Source organism: Mirounga angustirostris, unplaced genomic scaffold (genome assembly GCF_029215605.1).
Source record: "Mirounga angustirostris isolate CCGP_5_RB_7025 unplaced genomic scaffold, mMirAng1.0.hap1 SCAF_384, whole genome shotgun sequence".
Lineage (NCBI taxonomy): Eukaryota > Metazoa > Chordata > Mammalia > Carnivora > Phocidae > Mirounga > Mirounga angustirostris.
The window spans coordinates 23721-29720 of NW_026992092.1; the positions used below are offsets into that span (position 1 = coordinate 23721).

The 6000-nt window shown below is 39.0% G+C and overlaps 1 long non-coding RNA gene across 2 annotated transcripts in view; it reads left to right on the top strand.

Moving 5' to 3' along the window:
- Positions 1-5943, top strand: part of LOC135363495 (uncharacterized) — a 29296-nt gene extending 23353 nt beyond the window's left edge. Inside the window, exon 6 of one of the 2 annotated variants that reach the window (XR_010409180.1) lies at positions 5350-5927. This is a non-coding gene — a long non-coding RNA (uncharacterized LOC135363495). Of the gene's footprint in view, positions 1-5349 lie in introns of both variants that reach the window. The other variant, XR_010409183.1, reaches the window with a different exon arrangement.
- The last annotated feature ends 57 nt before the right edge of the window (positions 5944-6000 follow it).

The window sequence follows — 6000 nt, forward strand, 5'->3', positions numbered from 1 at the left end:
TGCCCTCACCAGCTCCCAGTTATGCCATGCCATTAGTAAGCCATGCAAGTACTAATTTGGCAAAATGCTCTACTCAATCTGAGTGACATTAATGATAATTTATCAGGGGCTTACTACATGACAGGTGTTATGCTAAGAACTTCATGTATGCAATCTTCTCCAACCTTACAACTACCCTGTGAGATGGGATTATTTTTATTTTAGAGAAGACCTCTGAAAATCAGAGGTCTGAAGGTTTTGCCCAGGTCACCATATTAGTGATGAGTAGAGTCTACATTTGAAATTAGGTCCGTTTCTTTCAAAGTACAGGCTTTTATTCTACGTGTGGTGCTGCTGTTTCTATTATTTCTATTTTTCTGAATTTCATACAACATTCCATGAACACCTAGATTCTCTCTCATTATTGAAATCAACCTTTCCTTTATGTTGAGTAAACAACTCCAATCTGCTTGGTATCTGGTAAGAAATAGGTCAGAATGCTTAGTGAACTGAGAAATGAAGGTAGTGTAGCTGTCCAAAAAAAAAAAAAAAATCAGAGGCAAAGACAGAAATAGTAAAATATATTTGAGACGAGTGATATTGCCTACAGATGTAGCCTTGGAGGTGGTGATGTCATGAGGAGGACAGAGAGAAAAAGACTGTCCAGGTCCTGGCATGAGGTCCGTATGACGCACTCTGCTCCTCCTGATAGAGGGCCACATCATTATTTTTAAAAAAGCAGACTAGTTACCATTCCCTTTATTTAACCAAGGTGAGTACAGGAGACTAAAATGTGTGGGATGCATGCTGGGGACCACACGAGGAGCATTACAGATTCCTTGTGTAATTTCCCCACAGCCCTCCAAGGCCAGTATTGTTACCATCCACCGACTGCAGAAATGAAAGTGGGGATGGAGGAAGTCTCAGGAATGGACCTGTCATCCACAGGGAAATGGTGGGAGAGACTCCAAGCCAGGCCTGCCTTCATCCCAAGGCCACACTCTTCCTGCCACACCATGCCACACCTACTCTTGCATGCTCAGCCCGAGACACGCTAACAAACAGCAAACTCCTTTCCTGCTCCTTGGGACCTTGCAGACCACTCCCATTCGATTTATAAGGGGAACAGGTTGTCCTTCACTTTGTTTTCATCTTTGTAATTATTATAGCACTTAGGGAGAGGAGAAGACCTTTCTTTTCTTACTAGAGCCATTTATTGTCCTGGATACTGCTTACCTCTCAGCGGGTTTTACAGAACCTACGGTGTTCTGCTGAAAAGATTTTATATAAAGGCAGTGTTCTTTCCCCATGAGAGAACTGCATCCTTTTAAGAGCTGAATTTTTTATTTTGATTGGTTCACTATTACAAAAGAAGTGCAACATTTTTCCTCTTCACATATTGCTTTTGAGATAGGTCTTTGTGTCTACGCAAGGGTTTTTATGATGTGACAAAATCTACATCAATGTATTTAATAATGTTCTCTTTAAGAGACTCAGCTCCTGAAAGATTATCTTATATACTTTTTACATCCATTTGGAATATTAGAAAATGTAAGTGATCTCAGGCACTTGAATTTGGCTTCTAAAACCAAGGCCCTTGACAGAGAGAGAACACAGATTTTTGGAAGTCCAAGTTCGGGACACCATCAGGGTCAGGTTCCCGCGAGAGCTGTCTTTCTGCGTGCAGATGGCTGCCCTCTCGCCTATGCCCTGTGGGGTTTCCTCAGCGCCTGCATGTACACACACACACACAGAGCTCTCTCTCCCTCTTCTTACAAGGGCACCAATCCTACTGGATTAAGCCCTTACCCTGATGGCCCCATTTACACTTAGTTACCGCTTAAAAGCTCTCTCTTCAAACATGGTCATATTGGCAGAGAGGGCTTCACGGTAAGACTGTGGGGAGCAGTGGGGGAGGGGACACAATTCTGTCCCTAGCAGTCACGAGCAGCACTTCATGCTGTGGCCGCGTACAAGTTTTTGCCACAGTTTTTAGAAAACGACCATGAGAACATTCCCATAGTAAACATTTGGGTATATTTATGATCACTGTGAATATTGGACAAGTTTACATTTTTTTTTTCTAGAAGGAAACAACTAAAAAGAAATAGCTCCTGCATTAACAACCTTGTTTCATCCCTGTCATCCTTGTTCTTGGAGGATTGTGTTATGCCCTGAATCAATCTGTTCAAATTAATCATCTGAATTTAGGGCCTACGTTTTCCAATTAGCCATAAGAAGGGGTTGGGGTGACCCAGGTTCTGTTTTACCTCAGCTCACCTGCAGGCTTCAGCTGGAAACTCTCATCTTTAGGTTGACGCTATAGAAATTAACACAAATTGGGTAAGTAGTTGACTAATTGCTACCTCTGTATTCTGTCAAAATTAGTGAATTTTAGTTTGTGTGTAATAATAAAAGGAATTTAAATGTTTGTTTCTTCACAAAGAAATTATATTTCTCTAGTCGTACAAGATGTTAATAATAGTGAAAATTGTTTGGGGATTCTTTTCATACGCCTTCAGAAATTTCTCAAGAATTGAGGTCAGATGGAACCTTCCTTATTACTTTTGATATTCATTAGAATACTAAATAAGTTATTTTTCAAAGAAAATTATTACTTTATTTTTAAGAACAGTATCTGCTTGATAAATATTAAGATATTAATACTAGTAGAGGCCCATGAAGAATTTACAAAAAGGAAGGGACTGAACTTAGTTCTTTAGACATCACATTCCTCATATGTAGTTATTAAAGAATATAAAATGAAACAAAAAATGAATTTAAATTGGGTCAAAAGATGAAGATGACTATTAACTCATTATCCGTGAAATTACAAAGAATTACTTACAGAATATAACAGGACCCCCACTCCCAACATCTGTAAAAGGATACCCCTATCTTAGAACAGGGGAAATCCCCCTAGAATCCTGTAAATTTCCTCAGTGCACTGGGGCTTCCCTTCTGGTATAAAGGTTGAGGTAGCAGAAAGCAAGAGTGATATCCATCATGTTAATACAAATATAATAAAGGACTATTTTAGAAATAAAAACCACAGTTCTTTCTCCTCCTCTTTCTTCTCCTCAAGTCAGTTTACATTAGATTAATACTTTCTAATTTCTACTGAGATAATCCAGTTGGGTCAGTGATTGAGAGTGAAGAAATGCAGTAAGACCCTAGAAGAATCCACTGAAGTATGAAACTTTGTTGTAATAAACTTTAAATATTTCCAAGCTAGTAACCAGCTTTGTTAATATAATGTCTTGAGATTTATCCTCTCACTCCCCAGATAATCCAATGAGAAAGCCTGATGGCTCTGGGGACCAAAGTGAGGCTGAGTGAGGGTAGGAAACATGAGAAGGGTAGTTCATGGAACGATAGGTCAGCACCCACAGAGGCCAAGTGGTTACAAACATGGGCTCATGAGTTAGGCTGTCTGGGTTCAAACTCTCTTGCCTTTGGCAATTTAGTTGACCTTTCTGTGAGTTTCCTTATTTGTAAAATGGAGCTAATAAAGACCACCTAGTGTAGTTGTTTGAGGATTACATTTTTTATATTTGTATTTATAAAGTATTTAGAACAGTGCTTGGCATATGATAAGTGCTCCAAATGTGATAGGACAGTCGAAACCATGCTCTGGGCTTTGGGATAACTCCTTGGTTTGGAGTAGATAATCTTGGTGCTTTCTTGAACTAAGGAGAGAATTACTGAAATGCCTTTTTCCAGGTCAATGTATTTGGAAGTTCCCACACAGTACCTTGGGTGTCTGTATACACACAGATACCTACATTAGGAAAAAAAAAAAAATCTTAAAAACCAACAGATATATGTCTATCTTTCCCATTAGCCATATATTTTTACCCTGACAATGCCTTTGGAGTTACTATCTAGAAAAATGATTTTATCTGATAATCAGACATCTGATATCTGATAATGATTTTATCCGATGACTTTATTCATTGTGTCATAAACTTTGAATCTAGATTATCCTTCAAGTGTGCGTCCAGCAAAATTATTTTTATTTCATAAAACCCATTGGAGAGTCTTAGCTTTAATTGTTCCATGAATCACTGGAGTCACAGGGATTTTTGCACATGAGGTGTCTTTGATCTCATTTTAGTTTAGTGTTTCCACATGTGTTTCTGAATAGTAAGGAGTTCCAGAGTGGTGTGTCCAAGTTCCCTAAGCATCCCTCAGAGGGCTTATAACTATTTAAATCCCAAGCCCACCTGAGAGTTAAAGTTGTGAATTAACCAAATCAATCAATATGGTGGTTTTCATGTTAGAGATCAAAGAAGATTAGGCAGAAATTGTCAAAAAGCAATTTCACCACTGACAAAGTTGATCACCTTCTGACTCCTCAGAGAAATGGGAAGTATCCATCACTCACATATAAGACCTCCTGACCGCTGATCTGGGATTGATTGATGGATGGATTGATGATTTTTAAATTGGGCTCAATCTGTAGGCTAACAGTTTTTCAGTTTTAGCCAGAATCTAAGGGAAAATGATATGGATAAAATTTTAAGAAGGGAAATTGAAAATAACCTATGCTTTAAAGGCTAGAAAGTATTTTTTTTTAAATTAAGGTTGAAAATAACTTTTAAATCTTTCTGATCCCCCCCCCCCAAAAAAAAAATCTTTCTGATCCAAGTTTATTTTTTGTTCTTGGTTTGTCTCTCTCTCTCTCTCTTTTTTGAAGATTTATTTATGTATTTATTTATCTTAGAGAGAATGAGCGTGAGCGGGGGGAGGGGCAAAGGGAGAGGGGAAGCAGACTCCCCACTGAGAGGGGAGCCTTACATGGGGACTCGATCTCAAGACCCTGAGATCACCACCTGAGCCGAAACCAAGAGTTGGATGCTTAACCGACTGAGCCACTCAGGCACGCCCCCTGGTTTGTGTCTCTTAAGCAAAAAATTGTATGACTATTTTTATAAATCGTGTATCAGGTAGCTTTGTTCAGCCCCTCAAATACTTTTTGAAGTAAGCAAGTCATAAATGAATAATTAACTATAATAATAACCATAAAACTATATATAATAAGAAACAAATTCTAACAATAATAAATGAATTGGTTTTCTTAAAAAGCTCTGGAATATATAGTCTTTACTCAACACTCAACATTCAGAAAAATGGCCACTTGCTGCCATTTGAGGAAGTGTTTTCAGGGCCTTCCTAGGGCCAGACTTCGCTCAACACACACTTTGTAAAGGTCATGTCACCATTTGCTGTGCTGGGCACAGAGGGTAATAGAGACAAGGGAGGCATGCTGTGCCCTGGAGCAGTGAGAACTGGTCTCTGATGAGCACAGCTGTTCCCATAACATTTATGAAACAAACTAACAGAGGTCTTGTTTGGGTATCTTTCTAGGTATAAGAAAAAACTTAAGATAAAAAAGAAAATACCACTGAACACCATGTGGACTGCCAACTGTATGGACAGAGTGGAGGATGCCAACATCTGTCCTGGGAGGTCCTTTATCCTGGGCTGGCCCACGGTGACCTTTGTGGCCACCTTCGGGTAAGACCGACCGTTTGGTCTTGTATTTACATGGGATAAAAAGAAAAACATTTTAATCTGATTATATGTCAAGCCAGTGACTCCCTTTTTGACTTCCCATAATGACACTCATTTGCCTTGTACTTCCCCCCAGAAGGTATGTACAAATGGGAGCAAGTAGATAACATAGAGTGGGAACTATTGGAGTAATTTCTTTTGGTTTTGATCAGTGGTTTTTCCCATGGGCTCTAGGAGCCACTTGAGGAATTGGGTGTTTTAGGCATATGGAAGGAGAATCAAGAGAGTGAGGTTCTAGAACCCCTCTCCAATATCCTGCCCCCTAATTCCCAGGGGGTATGTGTGTTTCTAAATCACTGGCATATTTTTCTTGAGCAAGTACTATTAAAGAGTCCAATTAAATTTGAAAAATTGCTCTTATACTCCCAAGGTCATTCCTTTAAAAATAGTATGGAATTATACAAATAAATTAATCATGTCATTGAATATGAGGTTGCCTGAATT